At 32.9% G+C, this 13,312-nt stretch overlaps 1 protein-coding gene across 3 annotated transcripts in view; it reads left to right on the forward strand.

Annotated features, from left to right (window-relative positions):
• The window catches only part of LOC124537230 (protein prickle-like), a 321,460-nt gene that overhangs the window by 156,640 nt on the left and 151,508 nt on the right, over window positions 1-13,312 (forward strand). The window contains exon 1 of one of the 3 annotated variants that reach the window (XM_047114001.1): window positions 1,891-2,135. The exons of 1 other annotated variant lie outside the window; for it this stretch is intronic. The gene's annotated coding sequence lies outside the window, so the exon portion shown is untranslated. Of the gene's footprint in view, window positions 1-1,890; window positions 2,136-13,312 lie in introns of those variants that run through there. One more of the 3 variants, XM_047114000.1, reaches the window with a different exon arrangement.

Raw genomic sequence — 13,312 nt, forward strand, 5'->3', positions numbered from 1 at the left:
TGCCGAAGTCTACTGTTGCCCTGTAAAGATTCTCGCTGCGTTCTCGGTTTTGAACCGGGTAACCAGCCGCCGGTGACGAGTAGACATTCGCTAAATAAACACAAAAAATAATAATTGAAAAAGATAGCATAAATTAAATCTATAATATTCATTAATAAAAATATTCAAATACAATATTATTTTTATTTTTCAATTTAAAATCGGCAATAAATTAAGGAAGCATTTGATATGCAAATGGCACGAGATGGACTATAAAATTAGAGATAACACGACGAGATTCTGTATAACGGCCGATCACATATTTACAAGATTAATCACAGCCCCAATATTTAGTATAAAATCGAAATCAAAATATACTATACATTCAAGAAGCCTACTAGGCTTATACCACAGTATACTACAGTATAAGCCTAGTATATATATGTATAGATGTAATACCAATATTAGACAAGACAAAACTGCCTGCAGACTGCGGCCTACACTCTGGTCATCATTAGATTTTCACCTGACACATAAAACGCTTTATCAAAATGCTCTCCTTTACCAACCAATATGTTTTGAGCAAATTAACCAGGTAAAAACTTACTGATGTAGTTGCTTGACTTTAAACCGTTCTTCAATTAAAGACAGACATCCTGGCTCACCTATAGCGCAAAAACAATATGATGAATCGTAATGAAAATCGTAATAGGGTGTCTTAATCGATTTCAGCTACGAGAGAGCAGTCAACTACACAAGGCTTATTACAGAGCAGAAGTCTGTGCGAAAACACAGGTGCACTAACTCACTCTCTTAAGGGTTCCAGCGCAGACCAAAGGCTTCACGTGCTTTTTGAGGCACATGAGTTTATTCCCTTTCAACTCCCAGACCAGACTATCACTGAGTCAAAGCAAAACCCAATATCAATTTTATTGGTCTGAAGTTTGAAGCCTCCACTAAAGGATCTGCCTTATATCTTGACTATAGACATACGCAGTCAGTGTTAATACATTATATACTAGTGATGAGCTGTATATAGTCTTAAAGATTTCTCGAGTATTAACTTTAAACACACCATGTATAAAGTTCACGCGTTCTAGAACTTTCATTTACCTACTATTGTATGCTTGCACTCGTATTTTAAATTAGATATAAACTGTAACGATTTGTTAAAGAGATAAATATTGAATTCGATCTGGTTTCTACTTCATTAATGTTCTATATGTTTTATCGTAAACAAGAATTTAATTGTATCTCGTTTCCTTATCAAAATTGAAATACAATTTGTTATATCGCTCGATAGAATACGCACTACATTTGATATTATTATTAATTTATTATACGTATGTTGATTTTTATACGACGATGATAAAATATCTCCGTGTATAGTAAACGTATAATTTAAAACATAATCACCGCTTAAGCTTTTCGACAATATTTTATAACATTTTTATTCTCACTCATATGTATTTATTTTAGTATTATGAAGCATACATTTTGACTAATATATTACAACAAGATTAGACCAATTATAGCTCGTATATTATTTATATTTAAATCAAAAATCAAGTTATTATTTATTTACGTTATAATTATTATGAATTATGAGTAAAAAATCCGTTCACCGAGAAGCTGAGACGAGGCGTGTCTTGTCGGATCGATTTGTTTCAACTTTCTACAGTTAATTAAACCGCAAATGAGACTATCATAATTTACGATGCTTTGATAGCCTCAGTGACATACTTCGAACTCGTTTCAATTAATACCAATAGCAAACAAAATACAAAGTTTATGAATTTGAATGGCATCCGTCAAAGGGTGGTTTCGTATCGGCTATCCTTGTTTTGCAAATCAGAAGAGCATCCATCCATCTCACTCGTGATGATGCTCGACGCGGTTGGCCAGCGCCGTGTCAGTAGTGCGCGCGCAGCCGCGGGAAGCGTTTGTGTTTAAATTTTTTAAATTTTTAGCGCCCTTTTCGCTGTCGCGCGTGTTGTTGTTGTGAATGTGATTCCATTGAGAGGAGAGAATGTTGGGAGCACGCTTGCGTGACATACACGGTTCAGTGGTGTGTGCTTTTTGTGCTTAGAAAGTGAATTCAAAACAAAGGATTACAGTGCCATTAGTTGGAAAACACGTGGGAAAGATTTGTGTAGGTAAAATTCATGGTTGCGTTTGGAATTCGTAATAATACGGGCCAATTAAAATACGGCTAATTTCTATACACCTGCCTGTAGAAAGGTGTTCTAGCGTGCGGGGACGAGTAACATAATATTATTGCTCCTAATAACATGTTTCACGTGAACTAACTTCTTGACATTCAATAAAGTTGAAATTAAAGGCGAGGGGGCGATGAATGTTTGCTTTAAGGCGACCGTTAAGAAATTTCATGAGAATTATTAAATACTTACTTCAATAAACAAACTATTGCTAAACAAATGAATATGTGATACGATAGTGAAACTTTAAAAACAATGAATATAAAAAGCCTAACAATGATTGCCTGAATGACCTACAGCATTTTCGGTAGTAATTATAAGCGGTGCTTTAAAATCGATTATAAATCGATGTTAACATTGTTCATAAATAAATAATTTAATAAATTCATAAAAATATGGTGCAGGATCTATTATGGGAAACACCATCTAATAATGTTATAAGGACTAGATATAGAATAGTTTCAACTATTTTACGTCTCCGAGAGTGTAAACACTGTAATTTCCAGACTTGGGGTTAAGAATAGTACCTGGACTTGAACCCAGGACCTTAAGGCTTTCGGCTCTCAAACACAATCAAATTAAATCAAAATAAACTTTATTCAAGTGGGCTTTTACAAGCACCATTGAATCGTCATTTTACAATTAAGTGAAGCTAAAGCTAAAGGCAGTCATTCTTAATACTTAGTACGAAATAATTTACGCTGCAAAAAAAAATAGACATAAATGTAATCACTATAATAGAAATAAAATCTGATAAGAAGGTTGGAACGGATTTAAACACACTTTCCCTGAAATGCCACACGATATATTCATCGACATTCTCACACAGATTAAATAAAAAAATGTGAAACTATTTGTCGCATAAATCAAATTTATTATCAAAATACGAGTAGAAAGTGGCCCTTGCGGCGCTGTCTCTCGTGATACAAATCATTCAATTAAGCTATCATTAGCATTACCTAGAGTGTTTGTAGGAAGTGTCACGTGACCAACTAAACTAGCTCTACAATAACATTAGATTAGTCTTTCGGTCACATTTTAGACGCCTATTGTTCCTAAGCGTTGTTTTCGTTTTTTATTGTATTGACGTAACAGAGTGACTCGCCATTCGCAGCTCGATGTATGACCCATACATATATATAAATAAATTTGTATATCAGTGGATATTTATAGACTTCGACCACGTGAGTTGGTACATGTATATAAATAAATATATATATGACACAACATCATATACATTACTCTCATCCCAATGTAAGTAGCTAAAGCACTTGTGTTATGGAAAATCAGCAGTAACGACGGCACCACAAAAAACCAGACCCAAGACAACATAGAAAACTAATGGTAATCTACATCGACTTGGCCGGGAATCGAACCCGGGACCTCGGCGTGGCGTACCTATGAAAACCGGTGTACACGCCAGTCGAATACGGAGGTCGTCAAACATATACAGTTTTGTATATATGTATGCATTTTTAATGAAAATAGTTTATACTACATTTTTATAGTAGCTCACTGCTCGATAGAGCTGCAACATATGATCTTCTATGCATGTCAGCCACTCGCCATGACAATTGATATTTCTACACAATTGCAACTGGTCTTTCTGATAGTATGATATGAAACATACATTTCAACTAACTTTCTCAAATTAAATTTAATATTAGATATGTTTGTCAAACATCAAAAACATTTGATATTATAGCATATAATCTCATAGTAATGTGCCTTCTATATAAAGAAACTAGATCACTTTTGAGCGGTTTATTCTTGGAAGTTCAAGCTTCCTTTAAAACAATTTTTTATCAAATTTGACTCTTTAGTTCGGCCATAAAGCGCAACAATCATACAGATTTCGCATTGGTACTAATACATAATTAGCAAGTACCTAAAAGTTTATCTTACAGTCTTCTTAAGACAACTATTATTTATTTTTATTTTTTGATATTTATATATAATATAATACGTCATTTATTAACGTACAATAAATTTAATTATCCGGGCATTTCTCAATATTTCGTTTACATTTGAACACTTAATAAGCAGACTGAATTCTCTCGAACTAACTCTCGTACAGCTAGAAGTTGCGCCAATAACATCCAGCTCTGTGGTGCGACCGAGCGTCTACAGAACACGGATTATATACAAATGATTAATTCTCATCACAGCGGTTCTCTGAAACGCAGATGTAAAAGGCACAACAATGGCACGGGACTGGATAAACATGTAACTTTATAAAAATTACAAACATCACCATTTTAAGTGAACGAGTCGCGGCGTGATGTAATCACGTATTCGCAAGTTATTTTTTGTCTTTATAGGCTTAAAGTCACTTATCGCGTTAATCTTGATTCGTGTAATAGTTATTCGAGTCGTCGTTGAGCCTGAGAATGCTCACAAATTGATATAAGGTAAAGTCGTAATCACGTGCTCGATGTTCTAGTTTGTGTGGGTTGAACCCATCCTACGTGAGATTGACGAAATTGCAAGCAATTGCTACTGCTGGCTTTACAGCACTGAATAGAACAGCTATCAGAATATGTTTTCGAAAACGTGAAAATTAAGGCCCTTAGAACAATTCCACCACGCTTTAGAGTTGATTGGATACATTGGAACACATGCAGATTTTGATCTCATACATTCAGGTCGTCAAGTTCTTTTATTTAAATAAAACTAACTCTAAAATTTCGAAAACTAAACTCTAAAAACGTCACGGGTAGACTAAGGTGGCAATTGTCTATTTGAAGAACAAAAGAAATGAGAAATATTTATATATATATTTCTATATTATTAGTCTACCCGTGACCACGAACGCTGTAAATTGCTCGAAACGTCGGGATGTCAAAAATAATTAATATACGCGATTCAAATCCGTTATAACTAGTTTTATTTAAATGTGTAATAATCGCGATAATTTAAGACAACATTTTTATATTAAAATAATAAATATAAATTAAGTACAAAATATGCAATAAGCAGGAATTTTCAATGGTGCTTTCCCGACTTTGAATCCGCTATCTCTGTTTAACAAAGCAAGAGATCTGATCACTAGGTCATCTCGTATGCGAAGGTTAGGTTAAAAAAAACTTATGAATACAAAAGTAGTATAATTTGTGCTGCTAAGCCTTGTTACCATTTTATATGTTACTGTTTATGTACGCGTATGGCTACATTAATTTCCATATAATTAAGGGTATTGTAACCCTAATTAGCTTTCGCTTTGTCGCCCTTGGCTTTGATCGCATTTTAAAGTTTGACCGTCGGATATTACGAAGTAGTACGAAAAACCCTTTGTCCTTTCTTGCAGTTCAAAATTACATCATACAAAATTTCAGGGTTTCGAATGATACTAAATTAAAATGAAATTGTATTTTATACGTGGTCCATTTGCTTCAACCTAATTTAAACTCCAACCTCAATAAAAACGGGTTACCATTATAAACAATTTCAAATCCCATTAAGGGCGAATACGAATTAGGTCAGTACGAGATGATAAAGCGATTACCATTAGATGTGTCATGATAGCCTGTCAGCGAGCTCGGACATGTGAAACGCTTACCAACGCAAACGTCTTGTTCCATTGACCACAAATAACCTATCCCAATATGGGGCTGACTAATTAAGTAATGTTAATTTCGGCTGACTTATTGAATAAATTTTCGGAGATTTGCTGCTTTATTTCGATATTCGGTACATATTTCTTTTTTTTAAATATTACGTTATATATAATATTAAACTAATTTTAGATTTGCCTTTTAAATGAAAGTTCAGGTTAATGACTGACTTTCTTTAATTATAATTAATTAATAATTGTTTTTTTACGTTTAATATTAAAATTACAAATAATGTAGTACATTTATATATTAATATAAATCATTGAACACCTATAATTTGACATCCTTATTTACATAAGTCCTTCTGCCTTTCCATAAATCATGGATACCTACTACGAAATTATTAAGCTCGAATGAAGTATCATTTATTATATCGTACATTGACCCCACCATAAGGCTATAAATATAATCACCTGCGTTTGAAAGTACATTTATAAAGACAATTGTATAAAATAAGTTATCATTCGCAAATGGATAAAGACGATAAGATCTTTAATACCTTCGCGGGTAAAACTCACCAATAAAAATGTTATATGCATCGTTCGCGGACAACTTAATTTATTACGGTAACATACTGCATTCATTTTTTATTATTAAAATTAGCAATGACCAGTATTTTTATATAGTTGGGGAAAAACTTTCTCATCTGTGAATTTTAGAGCTTGGAACGCTCCAATACGGATACATAGACATGGGCAAAACTTACACAGTAATCTCGATGACCATAATCAAAGTGCATCCTATCTACTGGACCATATTGATTTTATATTTATTTCGTATTCAATCAAAAACTTTTCAATAAAAATAATCTTGACTTGTTATTATTTAAATTTCACATTCGATCAAAACAACGCGCTTCATAACTGTAACTTAAAGTTTATATATGAGTATTGGCAAAGCCTTATAGGTAATATAATTGACAAAACTCATTATTTACTAATAGCAAGCTTGCCATTACATTGACTTGTACTAATAACTGACAACGTAAACAGTATCAGTGGTAACAAAATCAGCATTATTAAATTACAACCGTCGTATAACGATTAGTAAGGTTATATATCTTTAATATTATTTTATTACATTATATGCAGCAGCTATGTATGATACAATAATGTTATCGTATATATTCCACGCATTCATAAAGTAAAAAGTAAAGTAACAGCCTGTAAATTTCCCACTGTTGAGATAAGGCCTCCTCTTCCATTAAGGAGAGAGATTGGAACATATTCCACCACGCTGTTCCAATGCGGGTTGGTGGAATGCACATGTGACAGAATTTCGATGAAATTAGACACATGCAGGTTTCCTCACGATGTTTTCCTTCACCGCCGAGCACGAGATTTTACCACGCATTCATACGATTGAGTTATTATTATACTAGCAGTTACCCGCGACTTTTACTCGTTACTTACTGACCGCTTTGTACTCGTATAACACATTATTGTGTCTTTAGGAGTAGAATATCCAGCAACGATGAAAATACGACTCTAATTATTTTTAATCAATATCTTAATTTAAAAATGACGAACTCAAATACAAACTTTCAACCCCATTTCACCCTCTTACGGGTATAATTTCCAAAATTATTTCCATAGTGAGTGTCTACTCAATATACGATCCCACTAGCCAAATTTTATGGCCCTAACTTTAATAGTTTACGATAGGCGATGATGAATCAGTACTTCAGGATATGTTATTTTATAAGTCAAGCAGTACATAAGTCTTTATATGCCGTTTAAAGAAACGTTTGCCAATGTATTATCCTATATAACACAGTGGGTGGCAAGCACACTGTACTGACGCCGTGAGCCTTAAGTATTGTCACAGCCGTAAAACTTTTACCTCTGGCTTGCATGGTTGACCATTTGCACACATTAAATAATCATTTAGCTGTTACTTGTTAATTATTCACCAGATTTATTTTGATTCTTAAATTGTAACCAGTTTCTACACGTTTATGTCTCACGTCAAAGTCATTAAGGCTTTGTTAGAATTGAAGAGGTAGTCCAATATTTAGGACACGTGAATATCAACTAAAGATTGTTTTTGATTGGATTTGAGCTCGAACAAGCATCATTGAATTTTCGTGAAAATCGTAGGGTAATCTGCATTTTTTGGATGAAATTATTTGACACGTGTATCACCTAACGCGCTATAAAGTTCTTTGCTTAGTAGTGAAATTATATTTTTGGTTTACCCATAAATAAAGTAATGAAAAAATGCTTTCTTTCTATTTGACTATATTTGCATTTATATTTTATTCGTAACGGTTTTATTCCGCGGGTCAATTTACATAATAATAATTTACCAACGTATATTTCCTATAGGTAGAGACATGGTATAGACACTTATAGGAAACGTGTTTATGACACTATAAAACTTCCAAATGTTGGTTCCAGTTTATCATAAGTTTACTGCTTTATATATATTTTTCATGAAATTTTATGAAAAGTTACTTCATTTGAATATTGAATTAGTATCAAACAAGGGACTTACTCAGAGGTGTATAAGTCGATACGAAGATAGAAAGAAACATAAACCATTGATTTGATCTTGTTTTCTAATAAATAAAACTCAAATAATCTTTGCCGTGACAACAGCGAAGAGCGTAGAATTAGTATAAAAAGCGAGATTAGATTATTTAAGCTGATTTCACTCATCTTTGAATATGTATATGAAAACATAAGGCTGCGTATTAGACGCCTAATCTCGCATTACTCAAGCGAACTTGCACAAGCGAAATTATTTACCCATTAACCGGTTGTGCTACCTGTTGCATACGCATATTTTACATTGCGGGTTTACTAAGCTCTTATTTCTTTTCGACGTTGAGAACGCGCAATGTAAACCAGACGTAGGCAAATACAAATTTGTAAAAAAGTTTAAAAATGTCAACAACGTCGCTCGCAGCGTACCCCATTCATTGCTACTCTAGTATGCTAGGTTATGAAAATATGTTGAAGCGGTGATGTAATGTACGACAAACGTCGAGTAAATATGGATATGAAAAAAATACAAAAAAGCTCAACAATGTCGCTGGTAGCGGAAACTGTCTTATTTAGCTTTTTGTGGTCAGAGGCTTGTTTGAAAAAAATATTATGATGCAAGCAGCGTGTACCGAGCTATGTAGTCGAGACTGAATAAAAATAAATATATTCTATGCGATTCAAATATTGGATTGCATATTTAAATCGTTGAAGGCTATTTTCTTTAAAAAAATAAGTTTTATGAACGTTACTAGTAATGTATTGTATATCTATATAAATATTTATAAGCAATATTATGTATCTATAATGCGATTGATTTATCTTCTACTTAGCATACACATAGAATCGCGAACAGAAATAGAAACTTAGTACTTACTCGATTATATTTAATCTAATCAATTATTTTTACGATCCTCTACGGCCTACGCTTTTACATATAAGTACTTCAGTTTTTAGGGGTTTGTCGCCAGAAGTATGACCTAAATAAGTAACTTAACATTCTTTAGAGTTCAAGCTTTATTTATACCTAATTTTAACAATTTATGTACAGAGTTAGTTTCACATTTATAACACTATTATAAATAACGTATATTTATATTTGCGATATGATATCAGCGTTATCTATTAATGTTATTTAACATATATTAAATTTATTAATAGACAAATTATTTGCGGAATGTTATACAGAGACTAGTCTCTGTCTAGGACCTTGCCCCAGGCAGGATGTATTGACTTGGAATCGGAAACTTCGTAAGCTCAGTATCCTAAGGGAGTCTTATAAATAGACCGTAGAGTTAGTAGACCGGCATTTTCATTGAAACACTTTCAATACCTATAGTAACATTTTAAAAATATAATTTCGACAAGACATACAACTAATATGAAATTAATTAAAAAAATAAGCAGGCTTTCTGTTTCTACGTTTGTTTACGACAATACACGCTAGCGATAAAAAACGTTAAGCAATTACGACACTTAATTTTTATTAAAATATATTACAGCTTGGTGTTTTAGTTTTTAAAGTATATTTTATTTTGCAGCAAAAATTTTGGGAATATTATAAATTACTGTTGGTAAAGTAACGAGGTAGTATTCAATTCTTTAACTGATAATAACATTTCAAATTATAAAATAAGGTTGTACACAATTCATGGGTCAATCATCAAGAGGAGTCATTACGATATCCTGTAAAAATAAATGTAGTTAAGTTAAAATAATTATTATTTTTAAACAGATAGCATGAATAGAACACTCAAAAAGTCTTTTTAAAATAACATTGTTATTTTTATTATTAAAGTTATTGATTTCGGGATATTTACTAAGACTAGTGAACTAGACATTCGTAGATAATGTGGAAATATCGAGCTCCACCGAGCATGGTAAATATCCCGAAAATGCAACACGTGACAAACAGACAAAGTTTCTTTCACGTGCATACTAACTTTATAGATCTTTGAAACGTGGGCAATTGAATAATAAATAAATAAATAAATGTAGGTCAAAAGATGTGAGCCAACTACAGAAAAAGGGCGGTACATCTTACTTCCCAAGTTGGGTCGAGCATGGGCGATATATGATTAACAGTTCTTACAGCTCTGATATTGACCACTGTACGGTACGCCCGAGTCGTCACTCACCATCAGGTGTCCCATTTGTCAGTCTGTCTATCGATATTAAAAAGATTTTCGTTTCGCAATCACTAAGTCAGTCGTACTTTAGATCATTTCATTAAATTCAATAAAAAAGTATCCATTGATTATAAAAGCGTCAAAATGCACATACATTACGTCTTATATAGATTGAAATTTATTCATTCTAACAAAGTTACGTTATCACGACACGATACGTTAATTGAATAACCATTTAAGACCTTGTTTTGAAAGTAACTACTTAAACTAAACTTACTAGTAATAAGCAAGTTGTAACTCACTGGCAAATGTATACAAGGCTTTATCAGATAAATAAATTTATACCATGTGTGTTCCGAAATCTGTCTGAAAAATATAATAATGTTAATAAAGTTTATTTCTCGTCACAAAGAATAGACTTTACACCATTATAAAGTAATATTTCCAAACGAGATTTCTCATTCATATCATAGTCCAGAGTGCGTGAAGATCTGGCATCTGCGTATCTGTAACAACAGATGACCAGAATTAATTTATTATATCTGGTAATGGAATATATTTGTAAAGAAAAGTGAGCAGTAGAGTAAGAGCTTGCTTTTATCCCACTGATAAACTATGTGAAAATAGACCATCATTAAAAATCTCTTCCCTAATCTAACCCCGATACACATAATTCAATCACATATATAACAATCTCCAATATTTCCCAGTATCTTCATTCTTATTATATACTAGCTGTGCCCGCGACCTTGTACGCGTTTGAATTTAACAAAAAAATGTTTTTGTAGCCAAGTTACTCCTTATTGTATCAGTTATCTATCAGTGAAAGTCCCGTCAAAATCGATCCAGCCGTTCCAGAGATTAGCCGGAACAAACAGACACACAGACAAAATTTGTAAAAAATCTTATATTGGTATATGCAGGTACCTTGTATACATATGTATGTATTGAGTAAAAAAGGATTATTTTAATATTACAAACAGACACTCCAATTTTATTATATGTATGATATGTATCTATATATATTTTTTATTATAATAAAGTGATTAGTGTACAGAACCAATAAAAGCGAATACAAAAACCAAAAGTGAACCCAAATTCCCGGCAACGTGTATAGTAATTAACAATTTGTTAATACGCCAATAATTTATATTTAAATTGACAGCACATTTAAAGTATTAGCAAAAAAATGTCGTTTTGCACTGCGCAAAGTGTAAGTGCAGAATCATAGCAATTCATTAGTTTATTAGTTAGAAGTTTATTTTACCGGCAAGTTTATGCTGCTCTTAGTAAATTGAAAACATTAAATTTTATTACAATTTGTAATGAAAGGCCAACTTTATTACGGAGGAAACAATAATATCGGATGAAATGTAAATTATTGTTTTGTACCTGTTATTACAAAATATTTCATGATGAATTGTTATTGTATGCTTACTAAAATACCTTGTGATATCAGTAAAAATAATGGCCTGTATATAGCTACCAGTATCCGCCCGCGACATCGCGTACATGAATAAACTCACATTCGTATTTAAAAGTGAAATACACTAAGTAAAAGTGAAATATTAATTACAAATAAATCTATAAAATGGTAATATTTATCTTACCATACAAAACTATACACGATGTCATCGGATATTCTGAAATATTATGTTGACATATTAAAGAAAACTACATCTGAGATGGTTAAAACGTTTTCTCTAACTTATTAATTACGAATAGAGAATAAAGCTTGTTTATCCGAATGTATCTGAATACTACCAAGTACCCAAGCAGTGAGCATAAATATAGTTACACGAATAATCTTAGAAAATATGACACACGCGCAACATCGGCACGGACCTTAACTTAAGGGTGCATTCTTTGACTCAGTGACGTGGGCGAAAAGCTCATAATTAAACGACTATCGATGTTATCATTACGATAACTCGAAACAAATCGCATGCGTGGGATTTCGTGATATTTTTACGCGTATCTCTAAAGCTCGGGGCACACGCAACGACTTACCTGCGCAGTCCGGTTTGCGCAGTCAAGATTTTGCACGAAAACCTCTACGTCAGCTACAATGTACAAGTATGCAACAACTTTTAACCACATGATTGTGGAAACCGCAAATTCACGTGTCGCCTCAACCTGTAGTATGACTATACAATCCTAGTTTAAGCATAGTCTAAGTTTTACCGCCCGTTTTAACATGCAACCTGTTTTTTAAAAGTAAACTCGCTGTAACATGTGTAGACGGGCTTTAATATTTCTTGGTTACGGGTAGCAATTTAGCGGGTTTGTCCCCGGGCAGCAATTACTGCTGTAGTAAAACATGGTTGCATTCGTAATAAATCCTATTACAGTGACAGAGAGATGGTAATCGAATGTCGCGCGAGAGATCGGAGTAATTATGTTATTTAGATATTCGAGAACCCACACATCGCTTTAAAAGACGATTAAACTAAATATATCTACAGCGCTTGTAATGTTAATTCTTTATCTACCTTAAGATTGAGCTGACATAGAAACCTATTTACTAAAAATCTTTGACACATTTAATCAATAAAGTATTTTTATCTGTATAATCAATTATTTAGTGACTGCTTAGTTTCCAAGGTAAATGGACGAGCTACTAAATCACGCCTCTGAGCCGGCTCCTTATGACATATTTGTACGTAAAATTTAAAGCTTCATTATTTGTTTAGTAACGTATTATGTGACAATAAGAAAACATCTTTCTTTATTTCTCTCAAAATTATGACGTAAATGTTATATCTATAATGTTTCGCTGAATTCGTGTCTCATCTTAAGTTTGTGGTCGGAGAAACCTGCGTGACTTGGTGGCAATTTTAAGCATTGTAATATTCCGCGCCATAAAACCGCATTGGAAGTCTGGT

This window comes from Vanessa cardui, chromosome 18 (genome assembly GCF_905220365.1).
Source record: "Vanessa cardui chromosome 18, ilVanCard2.1, whole genome shotgun sequence".
NCBI lineage: Eukaryota > Metazoa > Arthropoda > Insecta > Lepidoptera > Nymphalidae > Vanessa > Vanessa cardui.